We start from the raw sequence: 12485 nt of genomic DNA, 5'->3' as shown, positions 1-12485 counted from the left end.
GGGGCCCAGTGTGAGAAAGCTGGGTCTTCCTCAGAGGTCATGGGTCTTCCAGCAGGACAATGACCCAAAACACATGTCAAAAAGCACTAGAAAATGGTTTGATAGAAAGCACTGGAGACTACTAAAGTGGCCAGCAATGAGTCCAGACCTGAATCCCATAGAAGACCTGTGGAGAGATCTCACAATGGCAGTTTGGAGAAGGCACCCTTCAAATCTCAGGGACCTGGAGCAGTTTACAAAGAAGAATGGTCTAAAATTCCAGCAGAGCATTGTAAGGAATTCATTGATGGTGACCGGAAGCGGTTGTGCGCAGTTATTTTGGTTAAAGGTTGTGCAACCAAGTATAAGGTGTACTTTACACGCTGCGACATCTCTAGCATTTGCTGGCGATGTCGAGTGTGATAGTACCCGGCCCCGTCGTACGGCCGATATGTGGTGAATTCTGCTGTAGCGAACATTATTGCTACGGCAGCGCTACACGCACATACCTGCTCTGCGACGTCGCTGTGACTGGTGAACCACCTCTTTTCTAAGGGGGCGGGTCGTTCAGCGTCACTGAACCGCTGCCCAATAGAAAAGGAGGGGAGGAGATGAGCGGCTGGAACATGCCTCCCACCTCCTTCCTTCCTCATTTCTGGTGGAGCCAGGTAAGGAGATGTTTGTCGTTCCAGCGGTGTCACACACAGCGATGTCTGCTGCAGCAGGAATGACAAACAACATCGTTACTGCAGCAGCAACGATATTATGGAAATGAACGACGTGTCAAAGAGCAACGATTGTTCACGTTTTTGTGATCGTCGCTCATTTGTGTCACACGCTGCGATGTCGCTACCGGCGCCGGATGTGCGTCACTAACGACGTGACCCCAACGATATATCGGCAGCGATGTCGCAGCGTGTAAAGTACCCCTTAGGCTAAGGGTGCCAATACTTTTGTCTGGCCCATTTTTGGAGTTTTGTGTGAAATGATCAATGATTTGATTTTTGTTTCATTCTCTTTTGTGTTTTTTCATTGCAAGCAAAATAAATGAAGATAATTATACCAAAGAATTTGTGATTGCAATCATTTTCAGGAAGAAACTGAGTATTCTCTGACAGAATCGCGGGGGTGCCAATACTTTTGGCCAGCACTGTACATACAGACAGAGACTCGTTACCATGATTGTAGCAGCTCTTTGTAGCAGTTCTCGGCGCAGCAGATGTGGCTGTAATGACTCCATGGCTCCTGCGCTGAGCTTCAGATGGGCCATGGAATGGTGGAGCAGGGAGGTGATGTATCCTGCTCCACCATTATATTTAACCATAAAAATGGGACATTGTTGTGACCTCCCAGGACAGTTCTCCAAGTGCAGGACTGTCCTCCTGGATCTGTAAGGATTGGGAGGATTTGTAGTGATGTCACTGGACTCAGTGATGACGTCACCACTGGATCTGAACTTATAGCAATGCTCTGATGTCAGTGACTCGCCCACCCCAGGGCTTTGGGTAACCCGGTGTCAGGCCGGAGTAGTCCTGGGTAGTCAGCGGTGGCGGGGCCTGACTCCGTGACCCTGGCGGGGTCAATTAATATGGCGGCTGTGGGGAGGTGATGATTATAATAAAGTTTATGAAAGATTCGTGACGCCACCTCTGGTAAATTGCAGCTCTTTAGGGCCGCAGCTGCTGGAAGGGACCTCCGGGGCTGATGTTATAGCAGCTGAGATGTTGCTTGTGTGACGCCCTGGGCAAGCCAGGGGTCACAGGTCACAACACCACCACACCCTACACCCCAGTTAGGAACACCAAAGTTAACCCAAAATCCTTGTTGCCTTCCTCCAGGGGCTGATGTTCACACCAGGGGGTGGGCCAGGCGGTTGGCTCCGCCCACCGAGGAGTTCACAGCTCTGGAGGCGGGAAAACCAGGCAGTCCAGTTAGGGAGGTGAAGGAGTAAACATGGAGAACAGTTAAGGAAGTGAAAGTAGAAGGAAGTGAAGTGGTAGAGGAGCAAAGGAGAAAACTGAAGAAAAGGAGTAAAAGTGAGAGTAGAAAAGCCTGAAGTTGGTCCAGCTGTGTGCAGGACAGAGTCAGCAAGGTCAGCAACGGCGGTGATTGTCCGGAGGGGTGACCATTTGGAAGTTCCTGGAAGGACTGCGGACGGGTGGTGGCCCGGCGGTCTGGAGCAGTGTACAAAGGACAGTCAGCACCAGGGCAGGGGCCTCTGGGACCCCGGCAAGGCTAGGAGTCGCCATAATTTGCCAAATCCGTCAGTGAAGGGGACGTCGATCCCCCAACAACCAAGTCCCGATTGAAGGCAACAGCCCAACCATTACAGTAGAGACACCGCCACCGCCAGGGCATCAGTTTCTAAGGGCCAGCGCCTGCGGTCAAAGAGTAGAGCTCCTCCGGTCCAGCTTGAAGCCGGGGAGCGGGTTACCGGTGGGAACCCATCGAGACCATCAACAACATTAGGTGCAGGAAAAGGGACATCACCGTCACCTACTGGGGAAAGCAAGTGCAGCCGTCCGTGGGAACCGTCTTTCCAGCCGTGTGTTTTACCGAGAACTGTGTCAACGTCTCAGGCTGAGTGAGTACCACAGTGCCGCAAGGCACAGCGCTGCCCCCGCGTCCCTGCGCCCACCAAGCCCTGCATCTCCCACCTCATCACTGGGCCCCGGGATCACCAACCCCTACCCACGGAGGGGCAACACAACAACTTGCTGCTTCACACCATCACTCCCGGGATCCCCAAACCGAGCAGCGGGGGTGCTAACAAATCACCACAACTGTGGGTGGCGTCACGGACAATAGACAATATCCCAAACCCAATCCCCTTTCACTCACGGGCGAGGAGCGCCGCTCAAGAACCCCCGGGATCCGGCCCACCGCTCGAGCCACCACTGAGCAGCAGCAGCCGGACCCGAGCAGAGGGGTGAGCGCAGTGCTGACACCCTCCTCCCCGCCCGCGACAACTTGGCGTCACGAACAGGATCTTACCGCTCTGCCGTCTGGTAGAGGTGCGCCTTGTTACCGCCGGAGGTGTCCGGCAGGAAAATTTGAGAAGCCGCCATCTTTGGCGCGAAAAGTTCCCGCTCGAGCGTCTTCTCGAGTAGCAGAGGCGCGAAGGCCAAAACCCCGCCCCGAGAGAGGAGGGGCCGAAAAGAGCTAAGGAGGACGCGATGGCGGCTGGCTGCATGTGAGCGCGGCTGTGGAGGCAGGGACGCCAGGACTCTGCAGTCACCCTGTTCCTGGAAGAAGTCACCATGTGGATGCCGTCCCGCGACACCGTAGCCCTCGCGCCTGGAACCGCGGTGTGGGTGGAGATCCGGACCGCGCAGCTCTACCAACGGCTACAGGTCAAGATGCAGCTCCTCATGGAGGAGTGGGAGGCCGACATGGCGGACGTTATAGCAGCCGTGCGGAGACGCGAGGAGGAAGTGGAGGAAGGGAGGGTGAGTGACCCACGCCCCGATGCCTTGGAAGGGCCGGTCATCGCGGCTGCGGGACCCGGTCCAAGCCCTCTCCCCCCGCTGCCTCCCTCGCCACCCGTCTCGGAGGCCGTGACCCCACCACTAGGCCTGCTACCACCGCAACCAGTAGCAATACCCAGCGTCCCCGCCCAGGCGGGCCGACCTGTAGCCGGAGCCCGTAGTCGACCGGAGGTGTTGCCATGGAAGGCCCCGAAGTCTGCACCGGAGGCATCCCTCGAGAAGTCCCCCGAGCCGGAGCTAATGACCCGCTCCGAGCCGAAGGCCCAGCAGCGGAAAGCCCCTGTGCCCATCCCCCACACCTCGGCTGAGGTAGCGCCGGGTTGCAGCTGTAAGGCAGCGCCCAAGGCCAAGACACCGCGGGACCCGCCGCCCAGATTCCTGACAGTGGGCAACGTCCAGAATGTCCCGCGGGGCCCGACCCGTGCGCCAGAGCTCGCAGCAGCGCCGTATTGGGATAGGGAGCCGGTACCGCTGGGCCTGGAGATCGGCGAAAGGGAGAGAAAGAAGGCCGAGCTGGTGGCCCGAGCCATTAGAGAAAAGGAGAACCTCCGGCAAGCAACATTCCGTGTCCGGGGACCGCTGTACGAGGGGCAGGTGAGGCGGTTTGATGTCCGCCGGGGCTACGGGTTTATCTATGAACCGGGCCTGGAGGCCGAAGTGTTTGTAGCCCGGCGGGATGTGAATGCCCACCTGCCTGAAGAACATCCCGGCCGTATTCTAATGCCGGGCGACATCGTCCAGTATACCCGGCACTGTGGAGAGAGGGGGTGGTTCGCCCTGGATGCCAAACTGAGGGGCAGCCAGGAGAGCCGAGTGGGTTCTGCACCCCCTCCTTCGGATGAAGCTCAGTGTCCGGAGTAGGGCAGCGGATGCCCGCTGCAGCAGTCCCCGTTGGGACCACCAAAGTTTGTTTGAGTTTGTTTGAAAGTCGAAAAATGATGAAAAAGATTACCGAACAGTAACCTGATTGTCTACAGTGATTTGCAACCGGCCGTTGCCGGCACCGTCGTCCCCGTGGGGACCGTTTAAAAAGTTTGCATGAGGAACTGCTCATGGACAAGCCCGTGAACTTGCAGGGCAACCACAAACGTTAGTGGCTTGTAAATAAGTTATTTACCGTTACCGTTTCCATAGTGCCGCCTCCGGAGAGGCAGGTTGGAGGGAGGGCCCGCAGTAGAGCCGGCTGGGGCCCAGCCACCACAGGGACCGGTGGCTACCCTCTGGAGGGGAAGGACAGATCCCGCTCGGGTAACTTGTGCTGGACTTGGGGACAAGGGGTGCTGCCTGGGTTTTAGGGGCAGCATCAGGGCCAGGTTGCTTGGGTGGGAGAGAGCGGAAACCGTAACCGTAAACCGTTTGCAACGTTTAAGTAAAGTGCCTCCCGTTATGGGAAGAAGTATTAAAAATGTAAATATGTTACCGTTTACCTTTTATGCCTTTACAGAAAAATAAAACCGGTGTTGGACGGGCAGCCCGCGGACGGTCTGCATTTTGCTAAGGGGGAATGTGACGCCCTGGGCAAGCCAGGGGTCACAGGTCACAACACCACCACACCCTACACCCCAGTTAGGAACACCAAAGCTAACCCAAAATCCTTGTTGCCTTCCTCCAGGGGCTGATGTTCACACCAGGGGGTGGGCCAGGCAGTTGGCTCCGCCCACCGAGGAGTTCACAGCTCTGGAGGCGGGAAAACCAGGCAGTCCAGTTAGGGAGGTGAAGGAGTAAACATGGAGAACAGTTAAGGAAGTGAAAGTAGAAGGAAGTGAAGTGGTAGAGGAGCAAAGGAGAAAACTCACGGGCGAGGAGCGCCGCTCGAGAACCCCCGGGATCCAGCCCACCGCTCGAGCCACCACTGAGCAGCAGCAGCCGGACCCGAGCAGAGGGGTGAGCGCAGTGCTGACACCCTCCTCCCCGCCCGCGACACTTGCTCTCCACAGGTAGAGCAGGTACCCCGGGGCAACCTTTGGTGCTTGGTAAAGTCTATGGTGTTTGTGGACAAGGTGCAGGATAAATCAGACGACACAGGGCTTAAAGTTAAGGTCTTTACTCACTGCAAATCGGTTGCCCACAGTATGTTGGGATCCACTGTCAGGTGCCTCCGACGATCCCGGGTAGTTCAGAGGTTAATACCGGTGCACCCCTCCTGTGTCTCTTTCCTGACTGACTCCTTAGCCTTGACCGTTGTAGTTGTGCTGGTCTCGGCCTCCACCACAGGCCTGAACAAAGAGGGCTAACCGCAGTTGTATCTTGCCCCCTTCACTGGGGATCTGTGGCAGGTTGGGGCCCCGGGCACTTGCAACCACCCCCGGGCCTTCGGTGTTACTTTTGAGGAATTGTCTTTCTTCCCTCAGTCTGGGCACTGTCCCCGAACGCAGCCAGATTCCTCCACCCCGATCTTCCAGTGGGACAGGCCACGAGGCAATATGCCCTTCCGTGGCCCTGGGATCCTTTCTTTCTCGGTGTCACCTGGGCCTAACTAGACCCCAGGATCTCCACCAAGAACTTCCTTCTGTCACTTTCTCTTCAGACTTTTCTCCTTCACTCTCCTGAGGTAACTACTTCCCTCTCCTTCTCCCTCTCACACTCTGGACTTGACTGTCTAACTGACTTTGAACTTCCAGGTTCCCTTGTCTGCTCACACTTTCTGACTCCTCCCACACACCCACTGACTAGGCCCCATCCACACTATTGGGACCAGAAATGGGACTTATGGCCCCATGAATATGTCGCGGGCGGGGAGGAGGGTGTCAGCACACCGCACTCACCCCTTCTGCTCGGGTCCGGCAGTTGCTCCTGGTGGCTCGAGCCGTGGGCCGGATCCCGGGGTGTCTCGAGCGACACTCCTCGCCCGTGAGTGAAAGGGGGGTGTTTGTTGGGTGTGGGGATTGTTATAGTTCGTGACGCCACCCACGGTTGTGGTGATTGCACCACCGCTGCTCAGTGTGGGGGTCCCGGGGATGGTGATGCGGAGCAGCCAGGTGTTGTGTTGCTCCTCCGTGGGTAGGGGTTGGTGATCCCGGGGCCCGGTGATGAGATGTGAAGTGTAGGGCCTGTAGGGCGCAGGTTCGCGGGGGCAGCGCTGTGCCTTGCGGCACTATGGTACTCACTCAGCCTGACACACGGACACAGTTTGTACGGTAAACCAACGGCTGGTAGGACGGTCCCACAGACGGCTGCACCTGCACTCCCGGTAGGTAACGGTGACGTTTCTCTTCCTTGCACCTATGTTGTCTGATGGTAGCGGTGGATTCCCTCCGGTTACCCGCTCCCCGACTGCAATCTGGGCCGGAGGAGCTCTACACTTTGCCCGCAGGCGCTGGCCCTGGGGAAACTTGTGCCTTGGCGGTGGCGGTGTCTCCCCGGTAATGGTCGGGCTGTTGCCGTCAATCGGGACTTGGTTGCTGGGGGATCTGCGTCCCCGTCACTGACGGATTTGGCAAATTTGGCGACTCCTAGCCTTGCCGGGGTCCGAGAGGCCCCTGCCCTGGTGCTGACTGTCCTTCGGAACACTGCTCCAGACCACCGGGCACACAGCCAATGGGGTCCTTCCAGGAACTTCCAAACTGTCCCCCTCCAAACAGTCACCGCCGTCGCTGACCTTGCTGTTCTGGCCCTACACACGGCTGGGCTCTCAGGCTTTCTTTCCTTCTGTCACTTTGCTTGCTTTCCTCCTTTACTCCCTTCACTTTCACTTTGTTGTTTACTTTAGCCCCTGCCTGGGCTACTCCTCACTCCTTCCACTTCCTCCTCCCTCACTCGACTCTCCCTGGACTCTAACTGCCTGGTTACTTCCTGCCTACAGTGTTGTGAGCTCCTTGGTGGGCGGAGCCAACCGCCTGGCCCACCCCCTGGTGTGCATCATCAACCTCTGGAGGAAGGCAACAAGGATTTCTGGTTAGCAGGTGTGCCTACCTGGAGTGTGGGGTGTGGTGGTGTTGTGACCTGTGTCCCCTGGCTTGCCCAGGGCGACACATTCCCCCTTAGCAAAATGCAGACCGTCCGCGGGCTGCCGTCCTACACCGGTTTTATTTTTCTGTAAAAGGGGATAACAAGGGTTAATCAAACATCAATAACATTTTTAATCAAAAACTCTTCCCAAACGGGAGGCACATTTTCTTAAACGTTGCAACGGTATACGGTCACGGTTTCCGCTCTCTCCCACCCAAGCAACCTGGCCCTGATGCTGCCCCTAAAACCCAGGCAGCACCCCTTGACCCACAGTCCAGCACAAGTCACCCGAGCGGGATCTGTCCCTCCCCTCCAGAGGGTGGCCACCGGTTCCTTTGGTGGCTGGGCCCTGGCCTGCTCCGCTCAGGGCCCTCCCTCCAACCTGCCTCTCCGGAGGCGGTATTGCGGAAACGGTAACGGTACCCAACATATTTACAAGCCACTTAACGTTTGTGGTTGCCCTGCAGAGTTCACGGGCTTGTCCATGGATAGTTCCCATGCAAATAAACTTAAACGGTCCCCACGGGGACAACGGTGCCGGCTCCAGCCGGTTGCAAATCACACGGTGAATCAGGTGAAGTACTCGGTCATTTTCATTTTCATCATTTCAAACTTAACAAACAAACACACAACACTCTTTTACATTTGCGGACCCCTTTCATTCATAGAACGGTCTCCCTGTACCTAAGTGGGGGTCTACCTAGGTTGGAACGGGTGGACCTTCGGGGCCCGGTGTCAGTGGTACTAGACAGTGGGGTAGAGGGAACAATCGGTTCCTCCTCCCGGCTATAGTGTGGAGCAGGCGGAGGTGCAGGGGGGCTGGGTACAGGTTCATCCCTGGGCACTGGCACGGGTTCTGGCTCACGGTTAACCGCTTCCACTACTTCTTCATCCACGGGTTGTGGGAACAGTATCACTGGAAGTATCACCGCGCCGTTCTGTGTAGGCCAGTTTGCTGGGAAGTCACCCATTACAGTGTGGATTACCTCTGCTGCCTTTTCCACTGGTGGAGAAACCGGTACTTCAGCTTCTGCTTTCAATACTGGGGGGCATTTTTTTAGATGGTCCCGAGAAACTGTGGCCAGGGTGCCCCCTTGGTCACGACTGATCTGGTAGGTTTTCCCATTGTCCCACTCGGTGGGTTGTACGACGTAAGGGACTTGCTCCCACTGGTCATCCAGTTTGTGGGCTTTTCTCTTCCGTTTCAGCACCACATCTCCTGGCTGGAAAGGACTTGCAGGCGCCTTCTGGTTGAACCGGTGCTCTTGCTGTTCTCGACTTCGACTGAGGTTTTTCTCTACATACTCCTGGATTTGCCGGTACTGGGCCCTCCTCCGACTCTCCCACTCTGCCGTCGAAGGGAGTGCTTCCGGAGCTTCCAACCCCATCTCCAGATCCACCGGCAGGCGGCCAGGCTGAGCCCTCATCAGATACGCTGGGGTGCACTTTGTCGAGCTGGTTGGGATATTATTGTACATGTCGACCAAGTCGGGTAACTTTTCCGGCCACATGTTCCGTTCTTCCAGCGGTAGCGTCTTGAGGAGCCCCAGGACCAAGTGATTCATTTTCTCGCACATGCCGTTGGTTTGGGCGTGGTACGGAGTGGTCCGGATCTTCTTGCAGCCGTACAACTGGCAGAATTCGTGAAACACCTCTGCTTCAAAAGCCGGGCCTTGGTCAGTCAGCACCTTCTCGGGGTACCCATGAGATCGGCAGAAATAAGCCTGGAACGCACGAGCAGCAGTTCGACCAGTCAGGTCCTTGACGGGGACTACCACCATAAATCTTGAGTAGTGGTCTACCATGGTCAATGCGTAGGTGTACCCACTTCGGCTAGGGGTGAGCTTAACATGGTCTAGGGCGACCAGTTCCAGCGGCTGATGGGTGACGATGGGATGTAACGGTGCCCTCTGGCTAGTCTCGTCCTTTCTCCTCAGCGTACAAGGACCGCACTCTCGGCACCAGGCTTCCACCGATTCACGCATCCCACTCCAATAGAACCGCTCCCTCAACAGCATCTCCAGCTTCTTCCACCCGAAGTGGCCAGCACCATCATGGTATGCCCGCAGTACAGTAGCGACATCAGCCTGAGGAACGATCAACTGGCATATTTTCTCATGGGTCTTCGGGTTGATCAGCTCACGGTACAGCCTCCCTTGGTGTAGGTAAAGCCGTTTCCGTTCTTTCCACAAGCGTTGGGCTTCGGCTGGAGCGCTAGGGTCCATTCCCATGGCGCCTTGTTCCACCAGAGTCTTGACAAGGCGGACAGCCGGCGCTTGGTCCTGGGCGTCCTGCCACTCTTGACTGGGCCGCGGGTCCAGATCCACCCTTTGCTGACATACCTGTACCCTCTCAGTAGGCGGCTGGTGAAACGCAGGCAGCTCAATCTCCTCGAGGTCGTCGTCCTCACACCCCTCTTCTGACAAATGGGGCATCCGGGAGAGTGCATCTGCATTGATGTTGACACGACCAGCTCGGTACTTTATGGTGAAATCATAGTTGGCTAACCGGGCTACCCACCGCTGCTCCAGCGCGCCCAACTTGGCCGTGTTCAGGTGAGTTAACGGATTGTTGTCCGTAAACGCGGTGAATTTTGCTGCCGCCAGGTACTTGCGGAACCGCTCTGTGATAGCCCACACCAACGCCAATAGCTCGAGCTTGAAGGAGCTATAGTTCTCAGGGTTCCTTTCGGTCGGCCGGAGTTTTCGGCTGGCGTAGGCAATCACCTTCTCCTTTCCATCCTGGACCTGGGACAAGACCGCTCCTAGCCCCACATTACTGGCGTCCGTGTGGAGAATGAACGGGCGCCCATAGTCAGGGTACGCCAAGACCTCTTCTCCGGTCAAGGCCGCCTTCAACTGGCCAAAGGACTCCTCATGCTTGTCCTCCCACAACAGTGGGGCTCCAATGGGTCTACCACCTTTGGTCTGTCCCGCGAGGAGATCTTGCATGGGGGCAGCCATCTTCGTGTACCCCTTTATAAAACGCCGATAGTACCCTACCAGACCCAGGAACTGCCTTACTTCCCTCACTGTGGTTGGTCTCGGCCAGCTCTGGATGGCAGTGATCTTCTCAGGGTCGGGGGCAACACCATCCGCACTCACCACATGTCCTAGATACTGCACCCTGGGTTTCAGCAGATGGCACTTCGAGGGCTTCAACTTCATCCCGAACTTGGCAAGGGACGCGAACACCTCGGCCAGGTGCTCCAGATGGGCTTCATACGTCTGGGAATAAACAATCACATCATCCAAATACAGCAGGACGGTCTCGAAGTTTAAATGTCCCAAACAGCACTCCATCAACCGTTGGAAGGTCCCGGGGGCATTGCACAGCCCAAACGGCATGCTATTGAATTCGCAGAGCCCCATCGGGGTGGTGAAGGCGGTCTTCTCCCGGTCCTCGGGGGCCACGGCCACTTGCCAGTATCCGCTGGTGAGGTCAAGGGTCGAGAAGTAGTTTGCAGTTCTCAGTGCAGCCAAAGATTCTTCAATACGAGGCAATGGATAGGCATCTTTATGGGTTATCTGGTTGATCTTCCGGTAGTCCACACACATCCGCATGGTACCATCCTTCTTCTTGACCAGTACCAACGGAGCGGCCCAGGGTCTACAACTGTCCCGAATAACCCTTGCCTCCTTCATATTCTTCAACATATCTTTGGCACACTGGTAATGTGCAGGGGGAATAGGTCTATACCTCTCTTTGATAGGGGGATGTTCACCCGTGGGAATGTGGTGTTGGACCCCCTTGATCTGCCCAAAGTCTAGGGGGTGCTTACTGAAAACCTGTTCGTACTCCTGCACTACCCTGTGTACCCCTGCCCTGTGATGTGTAGGGGTATCATCAGTGCCCACATGTAGCTGTTGGTGCCACTCCTTGGTGTCCCCCTGGGGTGGGGAAGTGCTGGTGGTAGGTGAGAGTGTGGATGGACGGGCTTCCTGGATAGTGTGAGGGTCCAGGGTGAGCAGTTTGGCAATGGTGGCATACCGGGGGAGCCTGACTTCTTCCTCCCCACAGTTCAACACTCTCACAGGCACTCTCCCTTTCTTCACATCTACCACCCCTCGGGCGGCCACTACAGTGGGCCAGTGCTCGGAAGGCATGGGCTCCATCATCGCAGGGTAGTCACGCCCCTGAGGCCCTACTGCTGCCCTACACCAGATCATCATCTCACTCCTAGGGGGCACAGTCAATGGAGCAACATCCATCACTCGCACTCCACCAATCTCCCCTCCGGTTGAGCTTACATGCTGGCGGTACATCAGGGCGCGGATCTCACGCTGCACAGCCCTCTGCCGGCTCCCCGCCGCCGTGGCGGCTAGCCGTTGCAAAAGGTTCAACACATCAGCCATGCAGTGTTCCATCACATTGGTTCCCAGCACTATTTTCGGGTTATGATCACTGGGTTCATTCATGATCACAATCATGCCCTGATGTTGCAGTTCAGCTTGCCCCACTGTCATAGCCACTTCTTTATACCCCACCTGGGTCAATGGAAGTCCATTAGCGGCAATCAAATTTATACTAGGGTCTGGAGGCGCCAGCTCGTCTGTGGCCCAATACTGCTGATACAACGTGTACGGTATGGTAGTTACCTGTGATCCAGTGTCCAAGAGAGCCATCACTGGTATGCCGTCCACAGCCACGGGGATGATAGGGCGGGCCCCGACATATCGGTCTCGCCAGTCCGGGGGGCCACGGTGTTCTACTCCTGAGGATTGGCCCGGGGCCCCAGGGGTTGCTCGTTTAACGGGCACTGTCGGTAATAATGGCCCGGCTTACGGCACTTGTAGCAGATTGGAGGTCTGCTCCGCGGGTTGTTAACGCTTCTCCGCTGCATCCAGGGAACATCTTCGGGACTGTCAGCAAGCTGTATCTGTGCTGGAGGCTGAGATCTGGTCAGAGGTTGCAGTGCAGCAAGGATTTTGGCAAGGTCTCCGTCCAGGCGACGGACCTGGGCGGCCAACTCTTCGACGGTGCTGCTCGGGGCTGCAGGCATTACAGAGGTTGGTTTGGCTGAGGCCGCCATAACAGGAGCCGTCTCGACGGGCCACGGGACGGGTTCCA

This window comes from Anomaloglossus baeobatrachus, chromosome 2 (assembly GCF_048569485.1).
Source record: "Anomaloglossus baeobatrachus isolate aAnoBae1 chromosome 2, aAnoBae1.hap1, whole genome shotgun sequence".
NCBI lineage: Eukaryota > Metazoa > Chordata > Amphibia > Anura > Aromobatidae > Anomaloglossus > Anomaloglossus baeobatrachus.
The sequence above is the reverse complement of the archived record's forward strand: the minus strand, read 5'-3'. Positions refer to the sequence as shown.